Raw genomic sequence first — 13750 nt, 5'->3', positions numbered from 1 at the left:
ATATTTCTGAGGTGGTGGAAGGAGACTTTGCAAAGGTGATTGATATAGCTTTCAAATGTGAGTTGTGGATCAAAATGGACACCAAGGTTAGTGACTGAAGAGGAGAGTGGGATGTTCTGACCAGAGAAAGTGAAGCTGGTTATAGATGTAGACTTTGTCTGGTGAGAGGTGCCAATTAGGATTGCTTCTGTCTTGGCGCTGTTTAACTGGAGAAAGTTGTGTCCCATCCACTTCTCTATCTCCCCCAAGCAGGCAGAGAGTCTTGAAGGATGGGTAGTTGACAGTAGTGATCCAGAGGAGGAAAAGTTAGGTAAAGTTGTATGTCATCAGCATAGCAGTGAAATGAAATGCCGTAGCGACTAATAACATGGCCAAGGGGGAGCATGTACAGATTGAAAAGGATGGGGCCAAGAACTGACCCCTGAGGGACTCCGCAGGTCATGGTATGTATATGTGATCTTGCATTGTTGATTGAAATATATTCTGTCCTTTCAGCAAAATAGGACTCAAACCAGTTTAGGGCAGTGTCCCTAAGACCAACGATGGTATGTAAGCGGTGGAGGAGAATATGGTGGTCAACAGTGTCGAATGCAGCAGATAAGTCAAGGAGGATGAGTAGTGAAGGTGAGCTATTGTCAGCTGCCATTAAAAGATCATTGCTGACCCTAACCAGAGCTGTAAATATACATTTAGCCCAATAAACTTAATTAAGTCTACAGTTTTAAAATATTTATCATACATTTTACATGTACACAAAGGTTTAGTTCTGCAGTGACATTGCTAAATTTTCAACTTTAATCTAATTTAAAGTATTTTTCTTGATTCTGTTGAATCTGAATTAAGTTTAATTTTGAAATTGTTTAAATTAACAGTTTAAATCAACTGTAATAGCAACTGAATGCCCTTTGTGTGAAATGTGTGAGATCAACAAAATCAAAATAGTTCTGCCTAAACTATATATTATATAATATACAATGCTATGCCATACTATAGTTTTTTGCCAACATACAAGTATTCATCTCTCTTAGGCACGTGCTCTGAAACAACACATGTCAGTGAACTGAATCAAACTCTTATTGAAGATCTGCACACAGGGAATGGCTACTGCAGAAACAGATCTGTATTCCGCCTGCAGTACATGGCCTAAGGTGACAGCGAGATAGACTTCATGACCTTCTCCTGCTTGCAGTTCAGCCTGCAGAAGGCACAACAGGGCCTAACTGCATATTCCTCCACCCCCCCACCCACTCCCCATTACCCTCAAGATGTTGAATACCCCCACGTCTTCGTCGTGCAGGCGTGGCTGGAAGCTAGCATACAGGTCACACTGCACCACGAGTTCGTCGCAGGCTTCAAAATCCCCGTCACACTTCGGGCATCGCTATGTAGCATCGCACCATCTGAGAATTGAGGGGACTCGTGGTGCTGCTGTGCGTAGCCTGAATGTGGGTGGAGTTCAGAAGCGTAGGAGCAGCGCGGTGACAGGATGGAATGCATGGACCTGTGGACCTGTAGACTTAAATAGTCCACTCACAGTGAAAACAGGTGTAAGGAATGAACAAAAAATATGGTGATTGACATCTGGGCAGGGCAGGTGTCACGTTTAGTTCCATCCCCACCTGTCAAGACTGTTGGTTTATGTAGCCATGTGCTTTGTCTGTCATAGTTAGTGTGTTCAGGTGTTTATTGTTTAGTTCTGTGTATTTACTACCTGTGTTTGGTCTTATGTGTTGTCGGTTATTGTAAGCGTCTCTGTGATGGTCAACTTATGGTATGTTTATGGTCTTAGTGTGTTCATGTTTTTTTGGTCTTGGTTGGTTTGTCCATGTCATGTCTAGTTAGCCTTTCTTTGTCTAGTTCTGTCATGTTTTTGTTTGTGAGATATTAAAACCCACTTCCTTAATAATTTAACTGGCGCTAGGTCAAAGCGTTACAGAATAACCTTGTAAAGATGCAGTGGAGGGATTTAGCTGATCTAATTAGGGTAGGTGTTGACTAAGCCAACATCCTAAGAAAAGGGATCAATGAGAGTGTGGACCGCTCACCTCTCCTAGGTCCAGTTACTTGTTGGATCCATTAGTTGTCTTGTCTGCCCTAAATCCTGGCCTCCAAGGAGGAGGTATCCAAGGATTTTTCTTCAGGGGTGGATCAATGATTACAGTTGTATAGTTGAAGTAAGATCTTTGTTCATTATGTTGAATGCTTTGGGATCATTGTTATGATTCTGGTTCTTGCATGGATGGATGATTATTGTTCATGGTTATTGTTATTGCTACTGCTATGGTTCATGTTTTGTTTTATCTGTTTTGTTCATTCTCAGTCAACCTATAATTAATTTTATTTGCTTTGCCCTATCCGTGTCTTGCCCTAAGGCAGGGATGTCAAAGTCAAATACACCGAGGGCCAAAAAACCAAATTTGCTACAAGCCGAGGGCCGGACTGGTTCAATGTTTATTTAAACGTATTGAAATGATTGCACATAGCCTATTGAACCAAGACCTAACACAGTGTATATTATTTAATGCTTAAATGAATAAAGCAATATTTTCTTATGGATCTGTCAGTAATTTCTAGTGAAAACATTTTTCAACAAGCAAACACAGGGCTCTGTGGCATGTGAAGACGGTCAAATGCGTGTGTCACACGCTCAATGCGTGAGACCTGAGAACACTGAGCAAACAGATAAAAACAAACTTCCGTCAAAGAAAACATGTCCTGTACATTAAATGAATAAAGTACATTAAAGTATAAAGGTTTGAAAAGTGCTGGAATTTAGGCTAAAGTACTTGAAAATGCTTGAAATTGTAATGACTTCGTTTCACAAAAAATATCTGTCTGACTGAACAGTTCTCTTGTATTACATTAACAAATACAAGCCTCTTGTAATTCCAGGACGAAACATGAGAGAACGTGAAGACGTTAAGATTGGGCGTTTTGAAAATAAACAACCATTAAATAATGGGAATAAAAAAGCGAATTATTTCGAATCATTTCGACTATATGTATAAATATTTAACTTAATTAAGTTTAACTGGTGGGCGCAGTTCGAGAGGTGCATGACCTTGCAAATCGACAGCGTGCGACGCCCTCGCGCACGGGCGGAGCCACTGCGATTACATCATTTTCGCCGCGCAGACTCTCGCCTTATGTCCTGCAGTGACTTCGCGGGCTACCGTTGCATTGTGGGGAATGTAGTGTTTGTGCGTGCAAAATACCATCGGGCGGCTGTGGCCTGCGGGCCGGTTCTAATAGTAATTAAATATCATCCAAGGGGCCATAGATAATCAATTCGCGGGCCTTGACTTTGACATATGTGCCCTAAGGGCATGTTATTCTGAACTTTCTTGAACCGTACACACCTGCACAGAGTCAGAGCAGAAGAAGCTGTTGCTTTGATAAAAAACAAGAAGAGAAACCACACACACCCACACACACACACACACACACACACACACACACCCTCCTTAAGGGAACATGTGGGTGATTGGGTCAACTCATATGTACTCATATGTGGCAATTAAGTGGTAAGGAAATGTTCCATTATTAAAAGTAGCATGAGAATTTTGTTTTTCTCTTGAATGACAATGTTATGCAAAACAATTTTATTGTCACAGTTCAGTGGCTGTTGGCTCTGCATCAGTTATTTTTAATTATTATATTATTCTGTTTATAACTCTTGAGCAAATTAGTTACTTAGTGCAGTGCTACGTGTGTCTCCATTAGCCAAGCTGTGATTGTAGCCACAGAACTGTGTCTGCACCTGTAGTGCATGTCTGTATCCACAGAGGTGATGTTGTGGATGGTGCTGCAGGTGGATGGTGTTTTAGTGGGTGGTACTGTGGTGGACGGTGATGTGTTGGGTGGTGCTGTGGTGGATGGTGCTGTCGGAGAGCCTCCATCTCCCCTAAGAAGCATGACAAAAATGTTCTCTCTGCTGCACTGATATCGGCCTGTTTTGCTCTGCTGACCATGGCAGAGATAATCAAGCACTTGATCAATCCTTTGAGCTTTCCTGCATGCAATATGTCGATACTGAAGAGCATAGCGTGTAAGTACAAGTCATAATGCAGAGGTCATGATTGTGAAACAAAAACAAAAAGCAAGGGAGAAAGTGTTCACTCTATTCACTTCACTATGATGCCAGTGAGAAACCATTACAATTTAAAATGATCTATTTGAATCTCACCATTTCTCAAATGTAGCAGTTGCTGAATGTTTTTTTTCTCAATTAAATGATTTAAAGAACACAGTGAAAAATGAAAAGATACATGAAAAGAATGAACATGATCAATTTATGAATGACTGATTCATAATTAATGATTTAAAGGATTCAGTTATGAATGAAGATCATTTAAAGATAAATTACAAACATTAAGTAAACGTGGATTTATATTTAAAACCAAACTACACAATTAAAATGTCTATACTGACATGTTACGTACTCCCTCCAGCATCTTAGTGTATGGGCCGGCAAGTGGTTTTGATGTGACAAAGTGTTATGACATCGTGCTTATCTTGCATCTCTGTTCGTTCTTGTGGAAAAGTGTTTCTCTTTTCATATTGTATTAAACATCGCTGTGTGTCCGAGCCTCGTCTCTGCACTACCACTCTCCTTTAGCTCCACAGTCTAATAGATATGGTCTCTATACACATTTCTATCTATAGCATATTAGTTTTTTCTCAATTCCTGAGAAGATATTTTCTATATTCACTGGAGTTTGCCCATCGGTCAGGTTGACTAACAGGATCAACCACAAATGGCAATAGCAACCTGAATAGAACATGAGAATGTATTTTTCTAGTACAATATATTGTTATACACCGTGAAGTTATATTATATATTGCTGCAGATTGTGATACCCAGCATTATGCTGCAATGTGTTATATAGTGCAGTATGTCAATACTGTAATGCATATTGTATTATTCAATGCTGTATTCACTTGTCTATACTATAGGCTACCTTATGTTTTTCTTTTAGGCTTGAATTTCAGAACAGGTTTTACAAGAAATCTGGATTGCTAAAAAGAGTGACATTGACAGAGCTATTGACTTACAGGTGACAGTGAGTTAATGTGTTGCTGCCCTGAAGCTTTTTGGATTAACTAGAGAAAATGTGGCAGATTTATAATTATAACATGAATGCAAACAGGATTAAATAGCACAAAAGAAATAAGCCACTAATGTACTTGTGCACAAGTAGAGCTACTTTTCTGCTCACAGAAAGACTACTGAATTTGTTCCTTACGGAATCATTTTTTCTATCTGCACTATTGTCATATCTGGGTGGGTATTGTAGTCTTTGTTCATGTGAATAAACATTCAGCCTGTAGATTAAACTTTTCCTCTTTCTCTTCATTTATTTGTTAAGTGAATTACCCATGATGAGACAGCCACACCGGCGACAAGGAAATAATTTATCTAGTACATCTCAAACTATAGTTTCGGAGTATAGTTCAGATCGAGAGACTTTAAGAGCTCTGGAGACACAAAGTACTAAATGCAACTAGGTTATAATCGTTAACGAAAACGAACGAAAACTGATATTGAAAAAAACGTTTTTCGTTAACTGAAATAAATAACGGTAATTAAAAGAAAAAAACGATTACTAACTGTAACTGTATTGCGGTGTTTAGAAAAGTAACTAAAACGTTCTGAAATTATAGATAGTATACCCTTCATTTTCGTGTTTGTCAATTTATATGTGTTGTGGACTAATATGAAATAGATTTTTTTTCACTAGAAGTTTCACATTAGCTGTAGCCTACGGCACCTCGTGGTCAGTCACGTCGTTTCTTGTTTACAGCTCCTGCTCGCCATGCTAGCCTTCAAAATTACGACAACAAATGTTGGGATTTTTTTAAATATGTCCTGTATGGGATAAAAAAAAATGACTACGAGAAAGACTACGTGTCTTGTAGTGGAAAATATGTGAAGTAGTCCTCAAGTGGAAAAAAAACCCCGAATCTCATAGCTCACACTATGGGCTACCTGCCAGCACCCTGACAAACTACCCTCTCTGAGTAGCTCCGCCACGCCAAAAGAGAAGCACTATCCCGGCTGGGTAGCACCGGGAAGGAGAACCATAATGGACCGTTTTCACCAGTGATCAAATAGCTGCTGGTTAGTTAATACGCAGGAAAACCGCAAGCGGGAGGATGCACTATTTAATTTGTTGAGACTGGATGTCCACACCACTGTGTGACTAGATTACGTTAAAAAAGTTTAGCTTTTCCCTCGAACCAAAAATAGGGTTAGGCAGGGCCGGAGTGGGCCACTTTTTCAGCCCGGGAAATTCATGTCAAAATCCGGCCCAAACTAGAGATTGACTTGAGCCGGCCCATCGGGAATTCTCCCGAATCTCCCGATTAGCCACTCCGGCTCTGGGGTTAGGTTACGTTATGTCCATGTCTGTACTAGTCTGGCAATTTTCAGCAGCAGTATAACACATTTGCAGTTAAGGCTGGTATTTTGTGGACTGTTGGTTGTTCATCAGTAATTGAATAAATAATTTTAAATGGTGTCATTTGAAGAGTTTTTATTACACAATATTTACTCTGAACATTTTGAATTCTAAACCTGACAAATAACCCAATGTATGAAAAAACTAATGCTAGAACTAACGAAAACTAAACTAAAGCTAAGCTTAAATAATGAAAACTTAATTAAAACTAACTGAATTAGAAAAAAAAGTCACAACTAAATAAAATCTAAACTATAATGATAAATCCAAAACTAGTATATAATAGTATACTGTGGCGTGGTGTGGTAGAAAGAAGTTGCAGAGAAGTCCATTCTCCAAACAGAACAGAGGTTTTATTGTTCTTTGTAATAAAACTGGCACTCACAGGCACAATCAGTATAACTCGAGGCCTAAATGAGGTACCCCTTGCACATGAAACACAGGGGGAGGTCATGACGACGGCAACGTTACACATACATGGAGGGGAAACTAAGATAATGCACAGGTACACAAAAGGATGGACCGGGGTGACTTAACTGATAAAACACAATAAATAATCATTAAAAACACTATACAAACATAAACATTGCATAATTAAACACAACAGGGCCGGGGCCGCAAGGGCTCATGGGTAATGGTGTCACCCTCCGGCACCCCCCATTGGCCCGACGCTACACAGCCCCCCCCCAAGAGGTCAGCCGTCCCGGCGACCACACACAAGACAGTCCAGTAGCGTAGAAGGGCAGAAACATGGCATCAAACACACAATTACAGCCGTATGAGGCAGATCCTACTCAACACGCATGTAAAGCGCAAATACAATCCTGGAGGAAAGAAAAAAACAGCAAGGGCAGTACAACTCAAGACATACGCATGTCGTGTACAAGGCATTAACATAACGACTCCCGGCGTTGAACATGAGCACAGCAGTACGGTAACGTTGTCAAGGTGGCATCAAAAAGATTAGGCATCACCACAATGCACAATAAACACCTGGCACATAACGGACTTGGCATAACAAACAGAGGGAGAACAGTAAATAAGGCAATCAATAGTTACAGACACAATTAAAAATGCGTATATATATATATATATATATATATATATATATATATATATATATATATATATACATGTACACACATAGAAAGAACAGTCCATAACTCGGCATGAGAATGTTAACAATGCAGTTCACAGAACAATCTATGTCACACAGTCCTGCAGGCGCCGCGGTAGCCTCCGCGTGCGTTGTGGCCTGGCCGGACCGGCCACAGGGGAAGTAGCAGGACCAATAACCGGGGAGACAGGCGGTGAAGAGTCCGGGCAGCGTCCAGCACCCTGCACCTTAGGCCGGTACGGGGCAAGGCGGTCGCGGTGCACCACGAGGCGCCGCCGGCCCCAGCGGATCCGGTAGACCACGTCACTGACACGCGCGAGCACAGTGCAAGGCCCCACCCATGCGGACTGTAGCTTGGGGCACAGTCCCTTCTTTCGACGGGGATTGTACAGCCAAACCTCAGAGTGCACGGGCAGGGGCCCGCCGTAGCAGCGCATGTCATAGGCGCGTTTCTGGCGCAGTCCGGCCCAGGCCTGGCTACCCCTGGCTCGCTTGTGGACGTCGAGTAGTCTTGTCCGCAGCCTAGAAACGAACACAGGGCCAGGTTCAACATTAACATCATCAGTGGGAGGTGCCCCAAATGCCAGGTCCACAGGTGATCGCAGTTCACGGCTGAACATAAGCATGGCGGGGGTGAAACCAGTAGTCTCCTGTAAGGCGGAGCGGCATGCCAACAGGACGAGAGGCAGTTGTTTGTCCCAGTCACGCTGGTTCTCCTGTGTAGCCATGGCCAGTTGAGTAGCCAGGGTTCGATTGAACCGCTCGACCAGGCCATCACCCTGTGGATGAAGAGGAGTTGTTCGAGTCCTGTGCACCCCCAGCAGGCGGCAAACCTCGGTCATGACGTCCGACTCAAAGTTTCGGCCTTGGTCGCTATGTAGGACCTCTGGGACGCCGAAGCGACAGAAAAACTCATGGAGCAGGGTCTCTGCTGTAGTAACGGCGCTTTGGTCGGGCACCGCATACGCCTCGGGCCATTTCGTGAAGTAGTCCATGGCCACAAGCACGTAGCGGTTGCCCGACTCAGTCACTGGAAACGGCCCCAGTACATCCACTGCCACCCTCTCCATGGGGCAGCCGGATTGCATGGGGTGGAGGGGCGCACGTGAGACTCTCGCCGGTCCCTTCTTGGCAGCGCACGTGTCACAACAATGGACAAACAGTTCAACTCCAGCTCTGCAGCCCGGCCACCAGAATCTCTGTCTCAGTCTGTGAAGAGTTTTTGTGATGCCAAAGTGGCCTGAGCCTGGCAGACCGTGGACAGCCTGCAGAACAGTGTCACGCAGGCCCTGCGGTACTACAGTTTGAGTTAAGCGGCTCCCAGTGCTCGGGTCCTCCCAAGTTCTGTGCAGGACGCCCCCAGCGATTCTCAGGCTGTCCCAGTTGGATCGCAACGCCTTAGCTACGGGTCCCCGTCGTACCACGTCATCCCAGTCCGGCACGGCGGCCGCCTCCAAAGCGTCCAGCGCCCATGCCAGTTCCGGGTCGGCCCTCTGAGCCGCAGCCAGCTCCGCAGTGGAGATACAGGGTGACACAGGAGGGGCAACAGCAGTCCGGCCCACCGCTGCACATACACCGACAGTTTCTGCCTTTCCCTCAGCGCGCTGGCAGTGCTTGCAATCGTGGGAAGCGCACGGCCGGCGAGACAGTGCGTCAGCATTCCCGTGGATTCTGCCCGGTCTGTGCTCTACCACAAAGTTAAACTCTTGTAGCCTGGCTAACCATCTCGCTAGCTGGCCCTCAGGCTCCCGGAAGTTCAACAGCCATTGCAGTGAAGCATGGTCTGTCCTCAGCAGAAAAGGTACGCCATACACGTAAGGTCGGAAATGCCAAAGCCCTTCAACCACTGCTAACAGCTCGCGCCGTGTCACACAATAATTTTTCTCAGCTTTGTCCAGGCGGCGGCTGAAGTATGCTATTGCGCGCTCTGAGCCCTCTTGGACCTGTGACAGTACAGCACCCAACCCGTGGTCGCTTGCATCAGTGTCGACAATAAAGCGCTCAGTGGGGGAAGGATAGGCCAGAACAGGCGCACTGCACAGTCTCTGCTTTAGTGTACGGAAAGCACACTCGGCGTCGTCAGGCCAGCTAAATCTCGTTCCGCCACCCCTTGTCAGGTGGTGAAGGGGGGCAGCAATGTCCGCGAAGCCCTTTACAAAACGGCGGTAGTATGACGCGAGCCCGAGGAAACTGCGAACTTGTCGCACCGTACGCGGAGTGGGCCATTCACGGACCGCGGCCGTCTTGCCGGGATCAGTGGCTATGCCCTCTCCGCTGACCACATGCCCGAGAAAATTAATGCGACGCTGAAGGAGGTTACATTTAGCCGGGTTGAGGGACAGATTGGCCTCCTTCACTAAGCCCAGTACCAACTCTAGGTTGGCCAGCGCAGACTCGAAGCCCGTAGCATGGACCAGCACGTCATCCAAATACACCACACATTTACTGCTCGGAACCCCAGACAACACTCGCTCCATTAACCGCTCGAAAGTGGCCGGCGCGTTACAGAGCCCGAAGGGGAGGACCTTGAAGTGCCAAAGACCTGCACCGATCGAAAACGCAGTCTTTTCCTTCGCTGACTCGTCCAACGGGACCTGCCAGTACCCGCTACGCAGGTCCAGGGAGCTGAACCAGTCTGAGCCAGCTAACCGCTCGAGTGTGTCGTCTACTCGCGGCATCGGGTAAGAGTCGAGTTTAGTCACAGCATTTAAACGTCGGTAGTCGACGCAAAACCGCCATGAACCGTCCTTCTTCTTGGCTAGGACCACGGGGGCAGACCATGAACTATTTGAAGGCTCAATTACGCCGGCCGCTGCCATTTCGCGGATTTGGCGTTCGGCTGCCACACGCTTGGTTAAAGGGAGGCGATGCGGTCTCAGGCGGACAGGTTTTGCGTCGCCCGTGTCAATCGCGTGGCTCGCCAGCCCCGTCCTCGAACAATCACGCTCGCTCACAGCGAACAGTCCCCTATAGCGATTCAGCAGCTCGCTGAGTAGCTCGCCCTGCGACGCGGACAGGCCCACGCTACATCTAAGCCACAACTCATGGACCGGGTCCCCCGGTGACGGAGACAGCATTTCTCGACTCACTGGCACAGCTGATGTAACGCACGAACGTGAGGCTGCATCATCTCCACAGCACACGTCAACTCTTCGCCCGTTTAGCGACAACTCCCCCTGTCTATAGTCGATAACAGCCCCGTTCTTCCCCAAGAAGTCATTACCGAGGATGCAGCGATCAAACACATCCCCGACCCAGAACTCATGCGCCACGGGTCCCTGCCCGAAGTCAAAGGAGACATTGGTGCGCCCTAGCAGCTCAAACCGCTCGCCGGTTACTGATATTAAATTCCCCCGGACCCACTCCACAGCATCGGGCCCCCCCGAGCAATCATTAATCAGTTCAGGCCTAATTAAGGAGACCGAAGACCCCGTGTCAATCAGAGCGGTAACAGAGATATCGCCAAACTTACATGAAATATGCCAGTCACGTTGTCCGGCGATTCTCGAAACAACGAAAGAGGGGTGGCCAGTGAGAACCGGAGTCGCCGCGCCCCTCACCGGGCGGCTCCTTGCTCGTTTCCCGAGCCGTTGCACTGGCTGGCTTTGTGGCCGTGAGCCCCGCAATTCCAGCAGACCAGTCGGTGGCTTGCTTGGCGGTCGTGTGGGCGTGTCTGACGGGGCATCCTGTTAAGGCAGTCACCGGTGAAGATTTGTTCTGCCCTGACGGCCTCGTCCACGGCAGCGTCGAGAGTGGTCGGGTTGTACAGGCGGACGTGTCTCCTCAGCTCAGCCGGCTCCACCGCGCCCAGAAAAAAATCTAGTTCTAACTGCCGTTGGGCCTCGCGTGGGAACAGGGGGTAGGCCAGGCGAACCAACAGTGCCAGCTCCGACGCCAACACTCTCAGGCCTTCTCCCCGAGCACGGCGACGTCCCGCCAAGAGCTGCTTCGCCGTCGACTCGTCCGGTTGCCGCCCGAACCTGCTCCTCAGTGCCGCTTTGAGTGGCGTCAGCGCGTTCCTGTCCTCCGCTGGGAGCCCGACTAGAACCCTGAGCGCAGGTCCCCGTAGCGCCAGGCACAGTTGAACCGCCGTCTCAGCGTCCGACCAGCTTTCGTAGTTGGCGACGGCATCGAGCTGAGCCTCGAACGCTGCCCAATCCGCTTCGCCGTCATAGCCAGGCAGGCTGAGCCGGCGTGTCGGGCCGGTCGTCGCTTCCGTTGCCGATGTACGCGCGTCCCGGCGGGTGGTGGTAACATCTCGTCGCGCGTGTGGCGCGTCCCGGCGAGTGTCGTTCTGCGTCCGAGGGACGGTGGTACGATGTCGCTTGGCCCGTCAAGATGATGTCTGACCGATTTCCTGCCGTTCCGGGGCCGCAAGGGCTCATGGGTAATGGTGTCACCCTCCGGCACCCCCCATTGGCCCGACGCTACAATACTATATAGGCCTAACCTTGCTAGCAGGGTGATGGAAGCACTGCACACACATGGAACTGAGAAAGAAAAGACAAAACTAAGTGGCTATTTCAACATTTGATGATTCTGGAGTAGTAGAGGTTATATTTAGAATGTTTTGAGTACTTTGTGGTGACCAACAATATAGAAGCAGATTCAGTAGTGCTGACCTTCCTTATGACACTAGCTACACTTGAAGGAGCAGTACTCTCTAGAACCTCCACTGTTGTATCTCCACACGTCACTGCATTCTGCTATCTGTCTTCCAGTAGCGGCATGTATCAGATATAAAACCTTGATGCTTGCCTACAAAGCCAACAATGGACCAGCCCCTCTCTAAATGATGATCACGGTTAAAGCGTGATCAGTACCTTAATTTCTTTGAACCTCAAGTACAGCTTGGCTTGAAATTCCATGTTTAAGGTCTCATAGAAGACAAACTTCAAGAATATTCTCTGTCTTTGCTCTGAGATGGTGGAATGATTGACCCATCTGTTTGTAGAGTACTTAAATAAGCACTAACCCTGCAGAGTCAAACTCCAGCACTAATTGGTTGTGTTATTGTCATTGTACTTTCCATTGTTTCAAGGTTTCAAAGTTTATTTGTCATATACAAAGTCATACATGATATAATTAGTAGTGGAATGCTTAGGAACTGTCCACCCACGTGAAACAATAAGGATAGAAAAGTGGACCTGACAACCCATGGCCCAAGTAGGGAGAGGGGCCCAATTTGCTCATGTGCCTGCCTGTGGTAACATGATGGCGGAACATATGGCTCACCTGTGAGCATTTTTGCTGTTCTTACAGATGTTTGTTTATGTCCAAAAAGCATGATGTTAATAATTAATTAATTAATATAACTTTTCAAGTTTTTTCCATTATGTGACGGCCAGGGTGAGCGAATAAAATGGAAGCGATCACGCCAAGTCTCAGGGAAAATGGAAGGTTTAATTGAAAAGTGTGCAAACCAAAAACCCGTGACGTATCTGAAACAAATGGTATAATGACCAGCGGTCAACTGGTACAAAGACAAGACATATATAGGCAAACAAACGACCCTCAGGTGAGACGGATCATGGGCTCCGCCCACCTGAGGGACGCACACGACGTCACAAAACAACAACAACAACAGCCGCTGTGGACGGAGGTGACCGGTAGGGGGCCGCCTCACCGTGACACATTAGTTAACCATAAAAGCTCCTTGTTTGAACAGAAGATAAAACATTCAGCAGAAATATACTTTACCTGCCACAATTATTACCGTAATTGTTTGCACATTGTTTTGTTCAGTATATTTGTATTGTATTGTATTTATATTGTATTATATTTTTATACATAGTGTCAGTATATTTTAACTGTGCAACAGTACAGCAAAAGACCTACGTTTCGCATATTGTGGTCACTTGCTCACCCCCAGCAGTATAAATGTATTAGGTAGGCTAGTTAACACTACATGTAGGTTAAATTTATGGTAACGTCATTAACCTAACATCATTAATAGCTGATGTAGATGGAGTTGCAGGATCAACTACCAGCAAGGTAGCTGATTCCAGCGCCGCAGTCATCTGGTTTGTGATCTGCCGCAATCATCTGGTTTGTGCTCTGCTATCCAGCACACCATACACTCACAAGTAATAATGCACTTTACACCTCCCAGCTACACTGTGTGAGAGCAGAACCTGTTTAGTTTGGTGGAAACACAACAGTTCCAAATTAG

The sequence above is a fragment of the Brachyhypopomus gauderio genome, chromosome 7 (genome assembly GCF_052324685.1).
Source record: "Brachyhypopomus gauderio isolate BG-103 chromosome 7, BGAUD_0.2, whole genome shotgun sequence".
NCBI classification, from domain to species: Eukaryota; Metazoa; Chordata; class Actinopteri; order Gymnotiformes; family Hypopomidae; genus Brachyhypopomus; species Brachyhypopomus gauderio.
This window is presented reverse-complemented; position numbering follows the sequence as displayed.